The sequence below is a fragment of the Ursus arctos genome, unplaced genomic scaffold, assembly GCF_023065955.2.
Source record: "Ursus arctos isolate Adak ecotype North America unplaced genomic scaffold, UrsArc2.0 scaffold_16, whole genome shotgun sequence".
Classification (NCBI taxonomy): Eukaryota; Metazoa; Chordata; class Mammalia; order Carnivora; family Ursidae; genus Ursus; species Ursus arctos.
Window position 1 is genome coordinate 50,011,673 of NW_026622830.1, and position 24,641 is coordinate 50,036,313.

At 45.2% G+C, this 24,641-nt stretch overlaps 1 protein-coding gene and 1 long non-coding RNA gene across 8 annotated transcripts in view; both read left to right on the top strand.

The window, feature by feature from the left end:
- The first annotated feature begins 16,652 nt into the window (after nt 1-16,652).
- Nucleotides 16,653-21,383, top strand: LOC125281418 (uncharacterized). 2 transcript variants are annotated; one of them, XR_008959491.1, is made up of 5 exons: nt 16,653-16,888; nt 19,298-19,460; nt 20,099-20,314; nt 20,682-20,785; nt 21,287-21,383. It is a non-coding gene; the product is annotated as an uncharacterized LOC125281418 (long non-coding RNA). The 2 variants fall into 2 exon arrangements; XR_007188632.2 differs by lacking the exon at nt 20,099-20,314.
- Nucleotides 21,384-21,461: 78 nt separating this feature from the next.
- The window catches only part of LOC130543827 (ral guanine nucleotide dissociation stimulator-like), a 44,698-nt gene continuing 41,518 nt past the window's right edge, over nt 21,462-24,641 (top strand). For 5 of the 6 annotated variants that reach the window (XM_057312791.1, XM_057312796.1, XM_057312797.1 and 2 more), the window contains exons 1-3: nt 21,462-22,047; nt 22,379-22,411; nt 22,786-22,907. The gene's annotated coding sequence lies outside the window, so the exon portion shown is untranslated. Of the gene's footprint in view, nt 22,412-22,785; nt 22,908-24,641 lie in introns of all 6 variants that reach the window. The other variant, XM_057312794.1, reaches the window with a different exon arrangement.

The following is a 24,641-nucleotide window of genomic DNA, read 5'->3' on the forward strand; positions in this document are numbered from 1 at the left end:
GGTGCAGAGAGGCGATGGCAGACCGTGGATGGGCCACGGAGCCAGAGTCCCAGCCCAGGCGGTCCCGGTGCAGAGCCCACATCCTTCCTGCTTCTGTCAGGCCCATGGCTGACTACAAGGAGGCTGTGGGTCACGTCCTCATAACCATCACTGTCAGGCCCTGAGTAGTCATGATGTGTCCGTTGAGGCCATCGTCAGCATCATCAGGGTGCTGGCTGGTCACAGCAGGGATGTGCAGCCAGGCTGCCCAGTGTTTGATCCAGAGTCTGTTTCCTTATCATTAAATGAGATGACATTCCTAGTGAAAGCCTCCTGTGTCCTGTCTGACCCTGAGCGTGCAGCCTCAGGACCGACCGCTACTGCTTGCAGAGCACCGTCTCCTGGCCTGCCAAGCGTGGCTCGGGACCGACCGCTGCTGCTTGCAGAGCACCGTCTCCTGGCCTGCCAGGCGTGGCTCGGGACCAACCGCTGCTGCTTGCAGAGCACCGTCTCCTGGCCTGCCAGGCGTGGCTCGGGACCGACCGCTGCTGCTTGCAGAGCACCGATTCCTGGCCTGCCAAGCGTGGCTCACTGCACTCTGTTCTCTGACAGCTGCGTGGCTTAGGAGAGAGTGCATGTGAAGTGCCTGGTAAGTCCTCGGTTCAAAATGAACTCTGGTGTGCTTCCACAAATGACCGCCCCATGCAGAATATCTGCAGTAAATTGTAGACCTCGCTCTGAGTAGATGTAGAAGGGAAACTCATTGTTCGGCAGTTGTGTATTTTAATGAAGATGGACACTTAAGACTCTTAGCAGAACTTGTGTGTACCTTGCATTTTTTCCACCCTTAACTGAACCAAAAGAATTGTATTTACTACTTTGTTTGCATGTTTTCCTTGTGAGACTATTACATTTTTTTTTTTTTAAGATTTTTTTATTTATTTATTCAACAGAGATAGAGACAGCCAGCGAGAGAGGGAACACAAGCAGGGGGAGTGGGAGAGGAAGAAGCAGGCTCATAGTGGAGGAGCCTGATGTGGGGCTCGATCCCATAACACTGGGATCACGCCCTGAGCCGAAGGCAGACGCTTAACCGCTGTGCCACCCAGGCGCCCCTATTACATTTTTTTAAACGTCAGTAATAAAACTTTAGAAAAAATAGATCTTCTTATAACGTTTGGGTAGGCAGATATTTTATAAACAAAACATTAAAAGAATTTCCTAAAAAGGAAACGAATAAATAGGGCTGCATAAAAATTATGAACTTTCTTCCTCAAAAGATAACATTAAAATAAAAAGATTTTTAAAATAAGTTTTGCAAGATACCACCAAGAGAGTGAAAGACAGGTCTTGGAGTGGCAGAAGATAGGAGTCTAACAATGGCCTCGTGCCCTGAATATGTAAGGCATGCCTACAGGTCAGATGGGGGTTGGGGAGGGGGAATGACAACTCTTTAGAAAAAACAGGTGTTTCACAAAAGGAGATTTCCAAAATGGCCAGTCATCAAATGAGGGTGTTCCCAGTCCTCTCTACACTTACTGCCGTAAATATCAGTGACCACGGTGAAAGAGAAATGCCGGGTGGAGGTGGGGGTGGAGAGGATCCAGAACACCCCAGGCTGATGGGACTTTGAATTGGTGTGGCTTCTTCAGCTCCCGGATAGTTGACGTCTGCTAACGCAGGTGTGTGTGTGTGTGTGTGTGTGTGTGTGTGTGTGTGTGTGTGATAAGTTCATGAAATTGAAGAGGCTTGTTCTTGTTCTTTTGCGCATAGTCCTGCAAGAAATACTACTGATGAGTTGGGCTACATTACTGGACTGAATAATGATCCCTCTAATCCTGCTTTTAATTTCTCATGCGGAGTGTTGTGATTTTGTGTATGATTCTTTAAGATTTTGTTTTTGTAAAATTCCTACATGTGGAGGGGAAATTCTATATCTGAGCAAATCATTCCAAAAATATCCTCACGTGTCGGTAAGAAACTTGAAACCCAGAGGTAGGTGGGAAGAAAGCTCTTGCTGAATACTCATCAACCAATGAACATGGCAAAGAGGAGCCCCAGGCTGGTGTTGTCCCAAGGGCCAGAGGGAGCTCTGTGGAGGCTCTGCAGATGGTTGTACTTTCCCTGCAAACACACATGGCATGAACGTGTGATTGAGGTTTTTATGACGTAAGAGGAAAAAGTTGGCTGGGGAGGGGAATAAGGGGAAAGCAAGGGATGACGCTGGTACAGCACCCTGGTGGTGGCCACTGTGGTGAGTGAAAAGGGAGGGGAAGTACAAACAAGAAAGCAGGTGCAAGTGCGGAAGAAGATGGCAGAGAGAGACCAGAGGCCGGGCAACGATTAGCAGCCCTGAGCTACAACCGGGGCTGGCTCTGCCCCCCCAGGGGCATTGTCCAGAGACATTTTTGGTCGTCACAACTGGAGAGAGGGCAATGCTGCTGGCCTCTAGTGGGTAGTAGCCAGTGATTATCCTACAGGCATAGGACAGGGCCTGCACTCGCCCACGACAGGGAACATCAGGCCTCAAATGTTAGTTGTGCTGCTGTGGAGAAGCTCTGACAGAGGAAACAGAACCCGCGGTGCAGCGGAGAAGACAGCCGACCTGTGGTGTGGGCTGGAGCCACTGGCCACCTGCATCTTGGTACCGGTGCCCTGGGAGACAGAGCCTGGCTCTTTTGTGGGTGTGTGCATGTGATGGGGACTAGCTGTTGAGTCTGGGCACACGCACAGAAGGTGAGGCCCCTGAATGGCAGAGACCTGTGGTCCGTGGGGAGAAGGGGAGGAGCCCTGTGCACACACGTGACCGGTGCATGCGCAGTATGAAGAGCTTTCCGAGGAGGGGCAAGACTTCTAGATAGCGATGAACCCTTTCACTTCTGAGACTGTCATTAAGGAAAAATCAACCAACAATGAAAGTCCCAGTGTAATCCACAGCAATCTGGAGGTGTTCACATATTTTGTATTTTAGTGAATAAAAAGGTTGGACTTAAGAAAATATTAGTGTAATATTCTCACTCCCTGACTGTGTCTTCTCTGTCTCATTTCCTGGCCTCTGTTTTCTTTGACCCCAGATTCCAAGAATTGACCAAGTTCTGGGCTTGAGCCTCTTCGTTGTAAGTCCACACTTGCTTCCTTCGGGCTCGGAGCCAGCAGCCATGTGGCGTGAGACTCTCACTCAAGCTTTTTGTCTGGACCTTGCTTCTTGTTTGCACACTTGCCTTTTAAAATGCCCCCTGGTGACCTTGTCTGACTTTCTAGTGGTGTCTTGATGATGACGAGGCCAGAGCTGAGCTTATTTTCTTCCCTAACATCAGCTTCTCCTCATGACTTGACCACTTCTTTAACGGGGCTCGTGTCCTTGTGTGCGTATTAATTTCAGCCCTCCCGTGCTTCTCGTCTCCAGCTCCTCCAGTGAGCCATCCCTGGACAAGCCATGCAGGGGGCTTTCGCACTCCTGCTCCCTCCTTTTCCTTTGGCCGTGGTTAGCAGCATGCTCCCTGGAGCCCCGCACCTGCTGTGTCATCCCTTTCTAGCCTATACTGTATATGTCATGCTGACAAAACATTGTTTTATCATAATAGTCCAGGACTTAAAAATCTACCCGAGTCTGTCCGTTAACGTTGCCCTGTTGCGTTCCTGTTGTACCCACGGAAGGTACTTCTAACCATTTAATTTGAGTTCAAGTGATTACGGTCATATAATTGAGGATAGAGGTCATATTCTTTATAGAGTAAAGGACTAGATCATAGTATTTCAGGCTTTGTTGATCACACGGACTCTGTTACAGCTATTTAGCTCTGTCTTTGTAGTGAGAAAGGAGCCATGGACAGCACATAACGAAGAAGTGTGGCTGCGTTCCCGGGGAACTTTATTTAGGAAAGTCACTTGGCAGGCTGGATTTGGATGACAGGCCATACTTTGCAGGCCCTGATCTGTAGCAATGTTTTAAGCTCTTGGACGCCAGTGCTTACTGTAAGACTAGATATGATTGACAAAGCTTGTAAATTTTGCACGTGAGATAATGCTAAACTGATGTGGTTTTACCTTTATTGGGTAAACTGTTAATTTATTATATGGAAAGTTTTGTCTGCATCCATTATTGACATTGCACCGCTGGCAAGAGGGTGCTCTAAATTCTGCATTCCATTTAGTCCTCACTCCAATCTAAATTCAGTTCTGAAGTAGCTTGGGCCAAGTAGGTAACTGCAGACTTCTCATGACCGAACTTCTTTTTTTTTTTTTAATGATTTTTTATTATATTATGTTAGTCACCATACAGTACATCCCCGGTTTCCGATGTAAGGCTCGATGATTCATTAGTTGTGTATAACACCCAGTGCACCATGCAATACGTGCCCTCCTTACTACCCATCACCGGTCTATCCCATTCCCCCACCCCCCTCCCCTCTGAAGTCCTCAGTTTGTTTCTCATAGTCCATAGTCTCTCATGTTTCATTCCCCCTTCTGATTACCCCCCCTTTCTTTATCCCTTTCTTCCCCTACCGATCATCCTAGTTCTTATGTTCCATAGATGAGAGAAATCATATGATAGTTGTCTTTCTCTGCTGGACTTATTTCACTTAGCATTATCTCCTCCAGTGCTGTCCATGTTGTAGCAAATGTTGAGAACTCGTTCTTTCTGATAGCTGAGTAATATTCCATTGTATATATGGACCACAACTTCTTAATCCAGTCATCTGTTGAAGGGCATCTCGGCTCCTTCCACGATTTAGCTATTGTGGACATTGCTGCTATGAACATTGGGGTGCATATGGCCCTTCTCTTCACTACGTCTGTATCTTTGGGGTAAATACCCAGTAGTGCAATGGCTGGATCATAGGGTAGCTCAATTTTTAACTTTTTAAGGGACCTCCACACTGTTTTCCAGAGTGGCTGTACCAACTTGCATTCCCACCAACAATGTAGGAGGGATCCCCTTTCTCCACATCCTCTCCAACAATTGTTGTTTCTTGCCTTGTCTATTTTTGCCATTCCAACTGGCGTAAGGTGGTATCTCAGTGTGGTTTTGATTTGAATTTCCCTGATGGCTAATGATTTTGAACATTTTTTCATGTGTCTGTTAGCCATTTGTATTCATGACCGAACTTCTGAGACATCTTTGTGCCGTGAAGGCAAAAAACATTTTATTTACACCTTCTCATTATTCTTCATCAAATCTAATTTGAAAGCATATATGTGAAATTTAAACTGTAAGGGTTGTGCATGTGAAAATACGAAGTAGAGATTCTTGAAGGGGCATGGGTTTTAACATTTGCATTCTATTGCCCTCTTGTGGTCAATGATGTATTGTTCTTTTTTGGGGGGGGCGGGATTTTTTTGTCTGTTCTTTTTTTTTTAATTAATAATATTTTTTTATTCTATTATGTTAGTCACCATACAGTACATCCCTAGTTTTTGATGTAAAGTTCCATGACTCATTACTTGCGTATAACACCCAGTGCACCATGCAATACGTGCCCTCCTTAATACCCATCACCAGTCTATCCCATTCCCCCACCCCCCTCCCCTCTGAAGCCCTCCGTTTGTTTCCCAGAGTCCATAGTCTCTTGTGGTTCATATCGCCTTCTGTTTACCCCCCCTTTCTTCTTCCCTTTCTTCTCCTACCGATCTTCCTGCTTCTTATGTTCCATAAATGAGTGAAACCATATGATAATTGTCTTTCTCTTTATTGTTCTTTTCAGGATGGCAAAATGTGACTTGTTTCCTAGTGATTTCGTTTTCAATTTTAAAGTGTTCAGAGACTATTTAATATTTAGGCCTAAAGGCCATTAAGGTTTAAAATGTGCATTCAGCAAGCTCATGTTCTCAGTGAGGGAGGTAAGATGTGTGTGTATGCACCAGAGAACAGTGCATGATGGAAGAAGGTCAGATGTCCATGGGTGTGGTGTCGAAATAAATGCTGACAAGGGGCCCCGAGCGCAGAGAGGCTCGTGGCAGGGGCTAACTGTGCAAGTGTCCTTGGCCTGGATGGTTCGGTAGGTTGCAGACAGTGGAAACAGATGGTAAGTGAGGGGAGACGAGGTTCAGTGGTGCTCAGGGCAGCCTCAGTTTACTGCTGCCCCCAGCAGGCAGGCTAGCAGTGAGTGGTAGAAGCTTCAGGTGGGGCAGTTCTGGTCTCGGGGTCACTCCGCTGGAAACTTGTCTTCTTACCAGTGTTTTTCTTACCTGTTGTGACCATTTGTAGGTCATGAAGTCAACGTATCAAAAGCCAGTCTTTTGGGGCGCTTGGGTGGCTCAGATGGTTAAGCGTCTGCCTTCGGCTCAGGTCATGATCTCCAGGTCCTGGGATCAAGCCCCACACTGGGCTCCCAGCTCAGCGAGGAGTCTGCTTCTCCCTCTCTCTCTCCCCCTGCTTGTGCTCTGTCTCTCTCTCCCAGATGAATAAATACAATCTTTAAAAAAAAGGCCAGTATTGTTTTAAAATAATGGAATAGAATAGAATAGGATGGACTGAAACATTTCAGAGTACACTGCATATTCTAAGGATTAGTATTTCTTTGTAAACCTTCTAAAACAACATTTATTATCCAAATGCATATATGTTTCCGTAAAATGTCTTACTTAGGTTATGGGTCTGAAAAGTTCAAAGCACTGCTCTAAAGGTTATTTGTCGATTGTGTTGTTTTGTTGGTGTTGGTTTTGTTTTAAAAAATAACTTTATGTTTTAAAAAGTGAATGTTCATTAGACAAATAGAGTCCCAAGCCAATCACTCAAAATACTGCCATTAAGCAACCACTGTTGATGTTTGTAGAGTATCATTCCAGGTATTCCTACGTGTGTCTATTTGACTGCTGGCCTGGCTAGCTAGAGAAGCAAATAAGAGCCTGGCAGAGAGGAGATGGGTAAGGCAGGATATAAACAGAGAGCAGCCTGGCGGACAGACAGGAAGGCTTACAGAGGAGCTGATGGACGTAAACTAACTCATCTAACACAAAGCCTAGCTTATAATAAAGTGTTAAATATCTCATGGAATTTATTGGATACCATACTGGAAGTGAAAAAGAGAATGGTTGTATGGGTACAAAACGGTAGTAAGTGTATCAGGTGTTTATCCTTGCGATCCCAGGGCTGACTGAGAGCTGTAGCCACTGCCACCGCCCAGCGCCACAAGAGAGTGTCATACTACATATCCCTAGCCCAGGAAAAGATCAAAATTCAAAGTACAGTTTCTACTGACTATGCGTGACTTTCGCACTGTCATAACGTTGAAAACTTCTGAGTTGAACTGTCCTAAGTTGAGGACCATCTGTATTTGAATTCCATATTATGAATATATTATTTATATGTGTACACATATATTATCTCTTTCATATTTATTATTTTACCCAGTTTTATTCTTATATATATATATATATTCATATATATATTTTATCCAATTAGAGTTATCCAAATAATTACCTGTTTATTGCACTTTTATCTCTTCCTAAATCTCTGATCCAGAATTATTTTCCTTCTGCCTAAAGAATAACTTTTAGTATTTCCCTTAGGTCAGATCTCCTGGTAAAAGTTTTTCTCATTTCTGTATCTGAAAATTTCTCTATTTTGCTTTTGGTTTGGAAGTGCAGTTTTTCTGGATATTGAATTCTACCCGGGCAGCTGTTCTCTCTTTGCGCATTGAATATTTGTTGCATTGTCTTTGAGAAGTCATGTGAGGTCACGTGGTTGCTCCTTTGGAGGAAATGTCTCTTTTTTCCTCTGGAAGCTTGTAAGATTTTCTGATTGTTCTTGGTTTTCAGCACTTTTACTGTAAGGTACTCTGTATTTACCCTGCTTGTTTGTGATTCTTGAGTGTGTGGATTGACATCTTTTACCAATTTTGGCAAAATTCTCGGGCATTCTCTCCTCAAATATCATTTCTGCCCTCTTTTGCTAATCTTCTTTCCTTGTGCCTCTGCAGCCAAGTATAGGAGCAGCTCTTCATTGTGTTCTCTCTCTTGCCTTCCTTTCTGAGTAGGCCGTCCTTTCGTCTCACCGTGCTTCACTCTGGGTGTTTCCTTTGGTTTTTTCATCCTGTTTTCAGCCATGTCCATTCTGTTGTCAATCCATACCCACTGAGTTTTTCATTTTGGTTATTTTATTTTTCAATTCCATTTCCATTTCTTTTTGAAACTTTCTTTATCCTGATCTCCTATGTCTTTAAAGTATTGTCTGGTTTTTATTGTGGTGTTGTTAATGTTGACTTCTTTTCTCATATTTCTGATTTTTAATGAATATGCTACATATCATATTAACCAGACAGTTTGTACAAATCATTTGGGTTTTACTGTGACCTTATTTTCCTACAGAGAACATTTCTCTTTGCTTCTTAGGAGGAGGATAACATGATATACCTTTGATTTTGGATTTGGATTACCTCATTGTCTACATTTGTCCAAACTCATCACATGGTCCACTTAACATTTGTGCATTTCCTGATTTATAAATTTTATGTAAAGTACCATAAAGAAATTTTGAACTCTAAGGAAGTGATATGCATGTTGAAATGTTTAGGGGTGAAATGTACTGATGTTTGCAGATTTCTTTGCAATGCATCAAAAATAAAATGGGTTGAAAGAAGGATAAATAGGGGTGGGTTGATAGGTATGTGGTAAGCAAATCTAGCAAATGCTAATGGTAGAATCTAGGCGGCAGTACATGGTATTCACTTTAAAGTATTTCTACTTTATTATATGTGTGAAAATATTTGTAATACAATTTGGAACAACATTAGAGTGGGACACCATTGTAGTTTGTCATACTCTTCTTTGTCTTTATTGATCTTTCTTGAGATACATGTCAGAATATTTGTTACATTGATATGTTACCTTCTTGTTATAACACAGACTCCTCTATTCTGCAATTTGATGTGACATCGATGGAAATGTATATATTGCATGAATCCTTGTTACACTAAAGTCTGCCTGTCATTGGATCCTGTAGCATAAACATTAAGGACAGTATGAAATCTCTGAATCTTGAGATTTCAAGACCTAGAATCATCGCTAACTTACTTTGTAACCTTGGGAAAATATCTCATGTGTTCTGAGCCTCAGCTTAATTTTTCATCTATGGAATGAAAACACTTCTGTAGTATTGAGTTCCTCTCCTTTGTGTTTACCCCTCAGTCAGAAATATTCCTTAGAGCTAATACTCAAAAGGCAAATACATTTCTCCTTTACCGTTTTGTTTATATGTTTGGAATCTTACATTAAATCAGAAGTCTTACATGCATATGTGTAAAGAGAGTCTGTAATGTTCAAAAGTTCATGGGGTGCTGTGTGGCTCAGTCGGCTAAAGTCTGACTCTTGGTTTTGGCTCAGGCAGTGATCTCAGCATCATGGTATTGAGCCCCGTGTCAGGCTCTGTGCTCAGTGCTGGAGTCTGCTTGCTCTCTCCCTCATCCTCTGCCCTCCCCCTGCTGGGCACATGCTCTCTCTCTCTCTCTCTCTCTCTCAAATAAATGTGAGAAATCGGAAAAAAGAAAGTTCACATTAATGTGCACAGTGCTACAGCTGGCCAGAGGCTCTCTTTCATGTGTTTTCTGCGAGCGGCATTCACTAGCATACCAGCGAGTACAGAACACCTGAGTACAGTCTTGACTCATTGGTATGCTGGTGAATGTGGGCTCCCAGAAAGGGATGGTAAGGTGAAAGGGAGGGGCGAAAAAGAAGGAAGGAAGAGAAAGACAAAGGGGAAGAAAAAAGAACGGCTCCAGTTATTAGCCAACTTCTGTGGTGTAAATAATCCTTCCGTCATCAGCATGACATCCCTGCACATGGAGTTAGCGGAGGTGTGACAGTTGGCTGCAGCTGGCTGCAGTAGTCTGTCTGTTGTCTTATACTCAATTTCTAATTCATTGGGTTGTATAACTGTTATGGTTTATGTAGCCACTTAAAGTATCTGTGTAGGCATGCATGTTGGCTATTTTTGTGAAAAAAATATTCAGAATACAGAAGTTATTTGTAAATTGCATGACATTTTCTGGCCCAATTGAAAATGCCTTTTTTCTTCAGCAAGTTTGGTGTGCACAAAAATATCTGGCTCCGTATGTTTCAGAGGAAAGTCTGAACTTGGTGGTGGTGATTAGAAATGTCTGTTATGTGTCTGTTACAGTGATCTGAGCAGGTGTGGAGTTAAAGAGAGTCTTCTCTTTTTATTTTAGGCGTTTTTGTTGCCTTCCTGTGACATCGCTGTAACAAGGAAGGTAGTTCCAGTGTACAGAAAGTGGATCCTCCAGGACAAACCTGTGTTCATGGAAGAACCAGATAAAAAAGAAGCTGCCCTACAAGATGCTGAAAAATTAGGATTTTCAGAGACTGACAGCAAAGAGGTAATACGTTGTCGCTTGTTTCAGTTGGGAGTACCCGTATTTTAGCAAAGTCTACCCGATCGGGCGAGGGTGCCAGTCAGTGGGGCACAGGCCAGCGGGGCTCTTTTATCGTAGTTGCTGCTATCCAGTTGCTGGGTTCCGTGAGGACCTGCTTCAGTGAGGCTGCTTCTGGGCTGTCTTCAGGATCATTGGTCACCTCCTTCCCCTCAGGCTAGGTCCGGCTGTGCATGGCAGCTTCGTCATTCACTGTGGCGGCAGAGTTGTTTTATGAACCATCGTATGTTCACACGTCTGCGTATGAGACTAAAAATGTCACTGCCGTATTGGTATTGACATGTTTAAACAAATAGCATTTGAGAAACTAAATTTAGAATGTTTTGGCAGTCTTGTCTTGTGCAGTGGCCTGCCCAGAGCAGCCGAAAGGACTAACCCAATAATGAGTGCTATCTCCTCTCTTAAGAAGCCTCACTTCAGGGCTGGGTGCTGTCCTTAGAGTGAGTGCTGCTGGAATGGAACTTTTCGTCCTGGTTAGGTAAAGCTAGAGGCTGGATAAACCTAAAACGACACAGTGGGATCTCTTCCTGAAACAAAATATCTGTCATATTTCTATTTCTGGCATGCTGTTTTGAAACTAGTCTGAGAAATTATTTTTTTTAAGATTTTTATTTATTTATGTGACAGAGAGACAGCCAGCGAGAGAGGGAACATAGCAGGGGAGTGGGAGAGGAAGAAGCAGGCTCCCAGCGAAGGAGCCCGATGTGGGACTCGATCCCGGAACACCGGGATCACGCCCTGAGCCGAAGGCAGACGCTTAAGCACTGTGCTACCCAGGCGCCCCTGAGAAATTATTTCTAAAAGTGGGTGTTGTAGCAATTAACAACAAACATTTAAGACTATTTGTAATCAAAGGCATATCACTTTTAAATATCTGTATTAATTCCATAATTTTTGATTTTTTAATATTGGTGAAATCATTTTAATAACTGGTCATGAGGTCAAAACGAATAGATAAGCAAATGGAATTTATCACACATTTTAAAGATCTGTTTTAGAGACTCATTCAGTCACTGGACCTGTGTTTATTTCTTCAGCACATACTAAACACTAGGCACTGTTTGAGGTGCTGGAGGTGGTGAACAAAATGGAAAAAAGACTCGCCCTTCTAAAACCTCTATTCTCATGAATTTTAGTAAGTGTAAGGAATTAAATATGTGAACATGTACTTCTTCCCCCTCCGTGAACTGGTTTTTATCTTCTAAAGACCTCATCTGACGGTTCTCGTCATAAGCGATCTTCCAGTTGGGGACGAACATACTCCTTCACGAGTGCAGTGAGCAGAGGATGTGTGACGCAAGAAGAAAATAAGAACGGGAAAGCCGGGGCCCAGGCTATGCTGCAGGTACGTGGCTGGCCGGAAACATAAAGACCTCCGCTTGGAGTCCATTGAACATTTTGTTTATTGTGATAGCATCATTAAAGTACGGGGATATTTGTATCTACCTGTCAGTAAACAGCCCTTAAGTTCTCATTCTGAGTTTTCTTCCTGACCGCTCATCTTCAGTTTGTAAAGATTCTTTTCTAGTCGAAGGAGACCTATGAGCCGGTTGCAGGTTTTTGAGAGGGATTATTACGCAGTGAATGTGAAATGACTGAGATCCAAATCTTAAAAAGCATGTCCTGAACACATATGGGGAGTTAGTCCGTCATCTGGACTCTAATTTGCAAGACAAGCATGGTGATTCTATAATCCCATAAAGAATATTCTTCTTAAAAATTGCCTGTTTGATGATAAATGCTCTACTTTTTAAATCTTTATCTGTATGAATATTTAAATAGAACCAGTGCCATTTGGGAACATTGGAAAGAACAACTTTGGCTGATCACTTAATCTTCCCAGACCTCAGGATTTTACCTCAAAAATGGGGATTGGGAGATTGATTACCTCTTGGCCCCCATCTACGTGGAAGGTTGTTAGGTCTCTAAGTGAAAACACAGAATGCCTCTTTTTCCCCTGCTCCCTGGCGCCCACCCTCTACCCCATATCCACCTGAGGTAGCATAGGCATAGCTTGCCTGTTGCCCAATTTTCAATGACATGCTTTTGTCATCCATCTCTCAGTAGGATTCCTTGTCATGGTATCCTTTTTGCTTTCAGGTTCATTAGCAGTTTAATACTCTGTAACTATTGAATCTTCTCATTTTTCAGTGAAAATCAGCAAATAATTGGAAATCAACTTGAAACAAAATGAAGATGATTTTACTTGAGTAGCTTCAGAGAACTCTGGTGCCAGTTGTTAGGAAAATCTGTGCCCTCACCAGAGAAGTGCATGCCAGAGTCCCTAGCCTGTGTCCCTTGGTATTCCTTGTCCTCCAAGTGGATTGCCATATGCCGTCCTCAGCCATCCCACTGCCAGTATCTCCCTAGGTTCAGGAGAGTATTAATTTGCTTTCTGAAAGGATGAGTTACATCGACTTGGCCAAACCAAGAAAAAATACTTTCCACTTGATTGTAGCACAACAGTGTTCAAAAATGTTTAGTTTGGATTCTAATAGCTGTGTTTGTTCTCTTTGTATCCAGTATCTTTGGTCCTTTCCTTGGTTCATTAGGAAAAAGTGGCCAAGTACAGGTTGAATAAGCTAGTACTCTTCTCCAGTTGCTGTTGAGAGGTACAATTTGGACGTATTAATTTTTTTTTAATTTTTACCTTAACCAGTACTGACATGGTAGTAAGAAAGATTCATGGAGTTGGCATTTTGATCTTTTTTAAAAAAGAAAATGAGCGGAGAATATAATATATGAAGACTCCTCACTTTTACTTGGGAGTATGCAAAGTTTCCAATTCACATCAAGAAACCAAATACCTTGAGTGAAAGATCTGTCTTGCAGCAGATCGTCTATGCCATACGTCTTCCAAAAACATGGCCGCGAGGGGCAGCTGGGTGGCTCAGTCGGTTAAGCCTCCGACTCTTGATCTCTCAGCTCAGGTCTTGATCTCAGTCAGGGTAGTAAAAAAATAAAATGGCCACTAAAATTATACTACCACTGCTAGAGTTGGTTAGTCAAAAAGTTCTTTGTTTTCCTTTTTCCCACTTGAAAGCTAGGAAAGTCTTCACAATTGCTGTTATCATCTGTTACCAATTATTACAGTGCTTATTTAGTAATTCTTTCTAGAAAAGTAGGCCCTGACACCTTTTTAATCTTGCACAAGATAATCTTAGAGGCTGTCAATATTTAAATTCACCCACTTGACTTTTGAGCATGTTTATTTTAATTTCTTCAGTCCGTTTGTGCATCTATTTTAAGATGTTGTGTTGATAGATTTCATTCCCAGGTGAGCCAGAGAATTCTGTTTGTTCCCAGATCCTTTGAATTTGTACTGCTGAACACAAGGGAGACTTAAGAAGGCATAGGATCTAGGTAGATGGTACCCATCCACCTTCATCACCAGACTGACAACTCAGTCTCCTAAACTGAAGGGTCACTGGTGTCGTCTGTGTCAGTAGTAACACAGTGGTAACTTTACTGTAGTGCCCCTAAGCAGTCACTAACGACTACGTAACAGGCCACATCTGTGCATCTCACCATTTTCTACTGAAACATCCCTGACAGGAATGGACAGTGAACTTGTACCCCAAAGGTCTGAGGTAGAGTGTAGAGCTGTTGGCTGGTCATCTAAGTTTTTTTAAATCTGTTTTTATCTCAAGAATTCACATAGGTTTTATATCCTACTGCCTAATATCGTTCTCCTAGTCAAGGTATATGCACCTGGAAGCTATGTACTGTTGACCATGTGGCCGTGCCGGTTTCCTGCCTCCCTACAGCTACTAGAGATCTGCGCCCGTGTTGGGTGGTGCTGGCCGTGCTTCCTACCTGCAAAGTTCATGTGCTGGGAGATTCCACAGCAATCAGATGGTTTTTCCCAGCCACTGTCTGACCACTGCTCCTCTTCCTCTCCCCGTCCCCGACCCCAAAATTTCTCACCCAGAAGCAGTGATCCTATCTTACTGTTTTCCCCTTTTCTTTTGAGGTAATGTAAAAAGAAGTCTTCAGAAAGTTTTCTGATTCATAAATTTTCTATAGTTGCACTATTAATTTGTATTAATAATTTTTTTCTAGGAAAGGTCTTTCAAGTGTGTCAGGTGATTCTAAGAGAAGCATTTTAAAGAATCTTGAGTATGTGTTGGTACCACTTGCCTTAGTTGAAATGACTCCAAGGTGATTGTTTAGTAGAGGGAAATTAATATCATTATCTTTAAGAAAAATTTGTTCAGATTTATGTGTTTAGTTACATTTATATGTTTACTGTAAAATTTGTTGATTTCAAGGTATTTTTGACCAATGCAGCAAACGTCTTTTTGTTGGAACCATGTCCTGAAGTTCCCATGCTCTTAAGAGAACAAGCTGATGCCTGTAAAGCTGTTTTGATTATTCGTAGGCGCATGATAATGGAGCTTACAATGAATAAAAAGACATGGTAAGTTTATTTCAAATTCATTAATTCTGTAAAACATGTTTCTGTTTTTCAACATAATAATTAGAACGTCAAAGCCTCCACTTACTGATGGCTTTACAAAGTGAACAGTAAGATGATAATCAATCTTCTGTAACAGTTTCTGTGAATTATGAAGAAGGTAAGTATCCAGCACTTTGATAGTTTATTTTTATTATTGGCTTTAAAAATGTTACTGAATGAAAAGTAGTCATATTACTTAATAGTAGATTTTTCCATTTTAAATTGTCATCAGACTGCTTTGTGGAAAAGCAATGCAACTGGTGTTTTCTATCCTTCTTCATAAGCCCAGGAGCGGTTGTTAATTGCTCTGAAATGCTGTTAACTGATTTTTATTGCTTCCAATTTGAACCTTTGAATTCACTTTGGTAAACCAATTATCTGAAATGACAGACTGTCAGAATGACCGAATAATAGTACCGTCAAACATATAGTGGCGTCATGAAAATGTGCTTATGCGAAATGTTTTCGTTTTTCTCCTTCGTTTTTGTTTGGTGTCTCTGTATTTATAATACCCCGAAAGTACACAGTGCTGTGGGTTTTTCCCACGCCCCCGTCCCATGATGAGCGCATCACTCCAGCTTAGGAGGTGCTTTCAGACGTTGTCAGCAACAGAGACCTCAGAGCCACTCTGTAACCCTCTTTCTTCATGCCCCTCAGTTCTAGTTGTAAAATGCCTCTCCAGCCCGTCCTTTACGTGTTCCTCCCACCCATCGCTGCCCTGGGGCGGCCTGGCTGGGTCAGCCCTGCTGTCAGTGGGCTTTGGCCTCTGTGCTCAGTGCTCAGGGCTGCTGCAAACCAGCTCTGGTGGCCACTTCCCTCCTGGAAGTCCTCAGTGGGGCCCCGTTACCACACCTGTGTTCTGGATGCTTTTTCTTTTCTTTTTTTTTTTTTTAGTTTTAGTTTTATATATTTATTTAACACAGATAGAGACAGCCAGCGAGAGAGGGAACACAAGCAGGGGGAGTGGGAGAGGAAGAAGCAGGCTCACAATGGAGGAGCCCGATGCGGGGCTCGATCCCATAATGCTGGGATCACGCCCTGAGCTGAAGGCAGACGCCTAACCGCTGTGCCACCCAGGTGTCCCCTGGATGCTTTTTCTGGATGTCCTTGAGTCAGCACTAAAGGGAAAGCTCTGTGTGCACCTGGCGGAAAGCATAGAAATGAGGCAGGACTGACCTGGCAGGGGCCCCTAGGGCTGTGGAGTCCAGCCTTTTCCTTTCTCCCATGAAGGGAGGGTGGGCCCAAAGGAATCCCATCAGGTAGCAAGTTCACTGGTACAGAAACCACAGGAATCAAAATGATTATTTTAGGATGTAAATTCCAGGGGCGCCTGGGCGGATCAGTCGTTGGGCATCTGCCTTCGGCTCAGGGCGTGATCCCGGTGTTCAGGGATCAAGCCCCGCATCAGGCTCCTCTGATGGGAGCCTGCTTCTTCCTCTTCCACTCCCCCTGCTTGTGTTCCCTCTCTCGCTGGCTGTCTCTCTCTGTCAAATAAATAAATAAAATCTTTAAAAAAAAAAAAAAAGAAGTAGAATAGTTGTTATACCGAGAGTTTTGTCTTCTCCCAAGTTACAGCCAGGACTAGCTGCAGACACCAGGGGATTTTGAACCAGTAGTTTTGTTCATGATAATAGCTGATTTCTCCGTAGCTCAGATCCTGATTACAGTTGATCAAATAAATTTTGAGACGCTAAAAGAAAATCAAGATCAAGTGCTTTTTATTTTAAAGTTCATTTTATTCCTAGTAATTTAAAATATTTTGTTAAAACTCATTCTTCTTCCAAATGAGGGTGATTCAGTTCTCTTGTTGGCTTGTTGGTTTTAGACACTCATGGTGGCGTGGATCCGAGCAAACCTGTGTGTGTACATTTCTCAAGAGCTCTGGGATGACTTCCTTGGTGTGCTGTCCTCCCTCACGGAATGGGAAGAACTCATAAACGAGTGGGCCAACGTCATGGACTCCTAGACAGCAGTGCTGGCGAGAACTGTTACGGAGTTGAGATGACAAACCTACCTCTAGACAAACTAAGTGAACAAAAGGAAAAGAAGCAGCGAGACAAAGGTACTTCTACTCTTACAGAGAAATACCAGATGTCTGAGATGGAGGCGGAGTGTGTCTATACATATAGGCAATTAATGCATGGAATTTTGGAATAAACCATACAGGCCGTGTCTTTTTAATGGTGGTGTCGGATGGTGTTTCATAGCACTCTGTCCTCGTAGTAAGGATGATGAATTTATGAAGGGGCTGTGGAGGAAGAAAGAAGATGAAGGGGAGTAGCAGTAGTAGCAACAGGAATAATAATAATGGCTCGTGCTTGTATGTATTCTCTCTCTTCGCCCTCTTGGTAACTTCTGAGTTACTATCCAGGTATCACAGACAGAAACTGAAGTACAGAGAGTCCATGGTGATGGGCTCACTCAAGGTACCTAGCTGAGAAGTGGGAAAGCCAGAAATTGAAGCTGGGAAAGTCCAGCTCCGGGCACCACACTAGAAAGACGTATTCCAGTGCCTGCTTAGGCAAGGTAGAAAAATTCTGAGTGTTTCAGATGGGAGTCATTTTGGCTTTTTTTGTTTCTAGATAAAAGTTGTTTTGAGACCTCGAGTCAGATCAAGGTGGAAAACATCCATGGTGGTTTCTACTGGGGACAACAATTTGTCTTCATTACTGTTTTAAGGCTGTGACACAGTCTTGGGATTAATTCCCTTGTACTCCAATTTATTGTGTAAAGATTTTGAGGCAGTTCATAGAAGTACCTATAATACAATAGATAAAATGGGTAAGGACACTGGGGCAAATTTAAAGGGAGCGGAGTTGCCGGAGTGGTTAAGATGCCAGAATGCATGCCAGAGAGCCCCCTATTCTTGCTAGGGAGGGAGAAGGGGAGCAAGCTTAGATGTGACTCTGATCTTCACAGGGTTACAGCAGAGGATCACAGATTACAAATGGGGAACATCGACAGCTTAGGTGATACATAGCTTTTCTTGGTCCTAAAACTTGGGAGGAGTTTCTTCTCCCAAGATGCATAAAGTATACATTGCTTGCTTTGGGTAGACTATAGCCTCAACAATAGCCTTATTATAGACTGTATCAGCTTTTCCTGTGTGACAGATCACCCCAAAACATAGTGACTTAAAGGAACAGCCAGTTGTTTAAATCATGATTTTATGAGTTGGCAGTTTGGGTTGGACACAGTTGGGAGTTCTGCTGGATTCCCTCCTGTGTTTGTAGTCAGCTAGGCTGTCAAATAATCAGCCAGGCAGCTCTAGGGTTGGCCAGCTGTCAGCTGGGGCAGTGATGGGGGGACTTGGCCACATACCTTTTATTGCCCAGCAGGCCAGCTCAGGCTTTTTTGGTGAGGTTTTAGGTTTCCAGGAGCAGCAACAGGGCAAGCCCAGATTTTCCAACGCATTTCAAATCTCTGCTTGCTCATTTTGCTAGCAAAGCAAGTCATGTGATGAAGCCCAGGGTCATTGTGGGAGAGGCCCACAGAGGATGTGGATGTGGGGAGGTGTGAACCAATTATGGTGATTACTTAACCATATAAACATGTCATTAATGGGACTGATTCTTATAATATCTTCGCTGCAGTCTGTGAGTGGCTGTATTTATTTATAGGAAGGTAAACAATCTGAAAAACAGTTTATGGAATGATACAGAATGAATTCAATTATGTAATTAATGCCTTTGGCAAATATTTCTGATTGATCTATCATCTTGCTTATGAGGAGATAATGCTAAGTGAAATAAGTCAAGCAGAGAAAGACAATTATCATATGATTTCTCTCATCTATGGAACATAAGAACTAGGATGATCAGTAGGGGAAGAAAGGGATAAAGAAAGGGGGGTGATCAGAAGGGGGAATGAAGCATGAGAGACTATGGACTCTGAGAAACAAACTGAGGGCTACAGAGGGGAGGGGAGTGGGGGAATGGGATGGGCTGGTGATGGGTAGTAAGGAGGGCACGTATTGCATGGTGCACTGGGTGTTATGCGCAACTAATGAATCATCGAACTTTGCATCAAACACCAGGGATGTGCTGTATGGTGACTAACATAATATATTTTTTTAAAAAATTTTTTAAATTAAAAATAAAAATAAATTCAAATGTTCATTATAAAAATACTTGCCTTCTAAGCACTGGATTTGTGGAAACAAAATATACTCTCAGGAACCTGGGTGTGAAAACCACCCATAGGTGGCAGCCACCAGCACATTACCTGTGCAGAAATCTCTGTCTTGGTCTCTTATCTCCTGTATTTCTCTTGGATCCTTGACCACTCATTTGAAATACTTGACCAGAGCTCTAGGAGAGGAAAGCAGAGAAGTGATACCTAATTTTGCAACAAGAGAAGCTGCCGATTATATACAGTTGGATTTATGAAATCTGCTGAGTAACACAGGCTATGCAATGAATGATAAGGAAGTCAGCCTTTAGATTATTTTTCTTTTCTTATCCTTTATCAGGCTGTGTTCTATTCTCCGAAAGGAGCCACCGTGGGGAGATCCTGTTCTCTCAGCTGGCGGAGCCACCCGGATGTGGCCGAGCCAGTGCTATCGAGGAGCGCCACCACATCTGGGGCACGGGGAGCTGAGAAAGCAAGAAATATTGTTCGCCAGGATACAACTGGTAAACGTTTATTTAAGTGCTTCTGTAAGGTCCAGTTGCTATCTAAGATGGATTTATAGGAATAAAATGTTTTAAAAGCTTTAAAATTCGACTCAGAACATAAATACATGGCCTTTTATTAAGTAGGATGTTTCCGTATCTTTTAATTGTCTCTTCTGTTCTCTTCAAATCTGTTTTTGATACTTATTTCTGAATCATTCATTGTGAAAAAGAACTTGAGCTGTCACTACTGAGTGAGATATATGTTCAAAAGAGAGAAAATAGATATTTTGTTAGAAGCCTAAAACAAATAGATTCTCAGTAATCGCACAGCTGCATCATGTTGTTGAGCAGCGTGAATCTTAGTGTGGCGCTGTTCCAACACAGAAAAAGAGAATAATGCACATAGTTTGCAGGACTGGAGGGGGATATTGAAGTGCCTTGCTTCTGTTGGGAAGTGGAGCTTTACATGCCTGGGGCTGTTGTCCTTCTACCCTGTTCCCTCAGTGAAAAACAATGGAATGAAATCCACAGTCTCCACCCAGGCTCAGGCCAGATTCTCAGCTCCCTGAGGTCCAGCTCTGACCTGTGACCCCTACGTAGGACATAAGTCTTGCATGGGAAATGGCTGGGTGAACCAAGGTCCGCCTGTTCTCTAGGAGCTGTTCAAGAAGCTGCTGCCCCATTAGTGCCTGGGCTCCATCTGGTCCAAGCGCAACAAGCCTGGCAGTGAGCACCTGGCACCCACAGTCCGGGCCACTGTCGCCCAGTTCAACGGTGTGGCCAAGTATGTCATCACCACCTGCCTTGGCAACCCAAGCATGACAGCCCGGGATAGGGCCATGGTGGTGGAGCACTGGATCAAGGTGGCCAAGGTATGCAATGGGAAGCCCAGCCGAGGTGCTCTCCTGAGTCTCGGGCACTGCTCTTCCCTTGATCAGGTCTCAGGGTGGAAGGCCCTGGTCTTTGCCCTAGGACTGTGCAGTCCCTAGGCTCTTTGGTCCAGGGGCATGCTGACCTCCCCTTGCGTGGCCCTATGCTGGGATGCTCCGTTTCTGCCTGGCTCCTTCCTTGGAGTGAGGTAAAATCCTCCTCCTCCTCTGGGCCTCACGTGTGCCCTTCGGCAGGTCCCTGGACAGCGGCTTCCTCCAGCAGGAGCGCCTTCCCCTGAGGGGGACTGAAGCTTGAGAGCCAATCAGGTGCTGGCTCCCCAAGTGACATCCCATTCTCTTCCCTCCCCAGGCCTGTCAAGCCCTGAGGAACTACTCGTCCTTACATGCCATCCTCTCGGCTCTGCAGAGTGTCTCCATTCACCGCCTCGAGAACACGTGGGGGAAGGTTTCCAGGTGAGTAGGCCTCTCTCCATGGAGGGACCAGGATGGATGAGGGAGCTCCCAGAGGCTTGTCCTCTTCCCCCTCAGGCAGCTTGGACCTTCTGGGAGGCGGCAAACCCCGACCACAAGACCTGGGCTGGTGGGTGCGTCTCTCAGCCTTCCTGGTGAAGAGGCCACCATGCCTCCCGCTTTAGAAATCAGTTTTGCCAAATGTCCCACACGGGGCTGAGCTGCATTAAATCTCTTCACGTGTTTCCTTGACAGCCACTAAGCTCTCTGCCCATTTGAACCCCAAATTGACCCAAACAGTGTTTCTCAATGAATATGGGAAGGGAGGCCCAGGACGAGCCACATGAGAGCTCCCTCCCATGTCCTACAAAGACCTTAGTGCTCAGAGGATCCCAGAAGAAACCAGGCAGGTTGACACTTTGGGGTTCTCAAAGAAAAGGCACTCTCACTCAACCCTGCCACATTATTCGTCCATTGATCCTGCCTCCCTTGCCTCTGTTCAAGAAGCCATTGAGGATCTTTCAAAAGCTGTGCAGCAAGGACACCGCACAGGGCAGGAACCTGCTCATCAAGGTAGCCTGGAAGGTGGAGGTCTGGAAAGAGAGGAGGGGTGGGAGGGAACAGGGTCCTGCGAGGATGAAGTCAGGAAAGGTCTGAAGCATTCCTTTGGGGAGGGGAAGCCTTTGGCATGAATGTGGTGACAGCCTAGGTGAGGATGCTGTTGGCGGTGAGGGGGCAAGCAGGTGGTGTCCAAGCAGACTCCCTAGCCTTGACACCGTCTCTCTTAGTGTCGACAGCTGCTCCACGTGGTCACCTGGGGTGGGCCAGGAGGCTGGAGCTTTTTCAGGGGAGGGTCCTTGTGGGCAACAGAGAACAGTGACTCATCCCACTCTCCCCCTTAGGACACAGGGTGTCGTGCCCTTCCTTGGCACTTTCCTCACCAAGTTGCTGATGTTGGATACCGCAGTGGAGGTCTATCTGGAGGTGGGTGAGCCTGAAGATTGTGGGGGATGGACCAGAATCTGGACCTTTGGGAATAGAGCACCCCTGTAATGAGCCCTGAGCTCTCAGGACTCGGCAAACCTACCCTGATGACAGCCTCAGAGCTGCGCCTGTGAGGCCGGGGTCTCTTGCCCATCTCAGCAATGAGTGAGGCGAGACTGCAGTAAGGACATGGCTCCCGGTGCCGAAGACTGGTGAAGCAGCAGAGCTTCCTGAAGGCAAAGCTGCATGAGGTCTGTCTGAGTGGACCTCAGCCTCCCCCGGTGAGTTTGCTCGTGGGGGGAGAATGAAGTCAGGACCCTCCACGTCAGCAAGCACCTCCGTAGCCGCAGCAGCCCCTTCCTGCCTGAGGCTTCGGCCTCCCCTACTGTCTTCTGAGAGGGTGGTGCTGCAGGGTCCCGACCTGTAGCCAGTCCATCTGCCCCATGTCCTCCTTTCTCTGGACCCCAGAGCCTGGCCTAGATCCCAGGCCCGCTATCTGTGTATGCACAGCCCCTCACGGGTCCTGGCCATGGTGCAGCATGAGAAGGGATGGGAATCAAGTGCTCCTAAGAACCAGGGGCCTCATTCTGATGGACTTTGTCTGCATTCCAGGGGAATGAGATCAACCACCACAAAAGAAATAAGGTGAGCATATGTGGCGCTTCCCGCAGGGAAGGGTAGGGAGTGGGCCTCAGAGATGTCCCTGGGAAGAACATTGCTTGGCTCCATCCCCTCCACCTCACATTTCCTGGGATCCCTTGAGAAGAAAGCAGTGCAAGTCCCATCCCGTTAGGAGATGGGGACAGAGCATGGCATCCAGGAGGACTTCCCGGAGGAGGGGCTACTGATACTCACCTCTGAGAACAGGTGGAGACCGGATGAATCTGCAGGGAGGAGGATGGCCATGTGTGCCAGGACGGGGGACGGGTCCCCGGTCCCGCTGCTCAACCCTCACCAGACCCTGCAGCTCCCTGCCCCCCCAGGCTCCCTATACATCCTGTGCTTCTCTCTCTGCTCAGGAATATCAAGTCATGACGGACATCATGCTGCTCCAGGTGGCTGCCGAGAATTACACCCTAGAGCCCGAGGATCCTTTTTGGGCCTGGTTCCAGGCTATGGAGCCGCTCAGCGAGGCTGAGAGGTGAGGCCCATCAGGAGCTGGGTCGGTGAGGTTCGGGGTGGACTCTTTCTGCTGGCCACTCCTGGGATCCTCCTTCCCTGGGCAGCCTCAGGCCTTGTTGCCGGGGCGCCAGACTCCAGCTGTGGGCAAACACTGGCAGGGACTCTTGAATGGAAGCTCCTGGGCAACTCACAGGTGTCCCTCTGTCCTTAGCTACACCCTGTCCTGCCAGCTGGAGCCCCGGTCCTAGCTGGTCAGCAGCACTCAAGAAGGAGAAGAACTGGCCGCAGTCAACCTCAGGGCTGAGCAAGTGTCCAGTGGCCCTGCAGGGATTCCTCAGCAGCTGCATATGGACAGTCCTTGCGCCCTATTTACTCCACACCCCTTCCCCCCATCTATTTCCTTATGTAGGGGGCACCATTTAGTTGTTTTAAACAGTCCCGTGATAGATTTGCATGTTAGGAGAGTAAAGCCCTTGTTTTGTTTTAGAGCACAGGTGTGTGGTTTGGGTCTTTTACTTCCTGCAGTAATGGAAAACTTGCACAGACTCTCATATTCGTTCCTGACCTAGGAAATCTCCCAGAGTCATCAGCTACTGTATGTGGGAGGAAGGAGAAGTGCCAGCCTTTCTCCCTAGCCACTGGAGGGCACCCCCAAATCCCCCTTACTCAGAGCATGCGTCCATTTCAGTCAGTGAATTTGGGTAAACAGCAGAGACAGCTCCTCAGAACTCCTGAGATTTAGAGGTTGCAGGGACTTTCCCAGGAATAGCAACAACCACTGAAAGTGGGAGTCTTTAAGACTTGTACGCCCCAGAACTCCTTCCTGCCCCAGGACTGGGGTTGCCTTTCTCCGCTCTAAGGCCAGGAAGACTGTGTCCTGCTTCTTCCGTTGAGATGCTTTTTTGGTTTAATGTTTGGTTTTGTATTGCCCCCGTATTTGGAACTTGTTGTATTGTAGTTCAATCTCTGGAACTGCATCAGCACCTAGTGGGGAAAAACACGGAAGGAGATCAAATCCTGCGTGTGAAGGGGACAAAGCCAGAGGAAGATAATTTGCAGATGGACTCAGGGCAGGCAGGGCTTTCCAGCCTCAGTCTCCCCGTTGGCCATTTACCAAGTTGGAATCTTTCTGGGATTCTTGTCAGTGATCTCTGGATACCCTTTCTTGCTTGTTTTGTGTATTGGGAAAAGATGGGAGGGGTACCTTAAAGGGCACACCTGAGCCTGGTTCCATGAACATCTATGCTGACCTAGGAGCCAGGATTTCCAGCCTTCGTGCATCTCCTTATGCGGTTCTTCTGAAGCAGCAGTTCCCTCCAGGCCCCAGGCTCTGGGTCAGATGCACAATAGCTACTGTTCCCTGGCTGGCATCTGATGGATCAGGGACGGGCTCTTTCTTGCCAGGATAAGGGGCCATATCCTTGACCAGAGAAACCCCACACTCTCCTTGCTGTCCGTCATGACTTTTAGGTCCATGTTTTCTCAAGTCCATCATCTCTATTTCTTTTATAATAATTTTTTTTTATTATGTTAGTCAGCATACAGTACTTCCCTAGTTTTTGATGTAAAGTTCCATGACTCATTACTTGCGTCTAACACCCAGTGCACCATGCAATAGGTGCCCTCCTTAATACCCAACACCAGCCTATCCCAATCCCCCACTCCCCTCCTCTCTGAAGCCCTCAGTTTGTTTCCCAGTGTCCATAGTCTCTTGTGGTTCATTCCCCCTTCTGTTTACCTCCCCCTTTCTTCT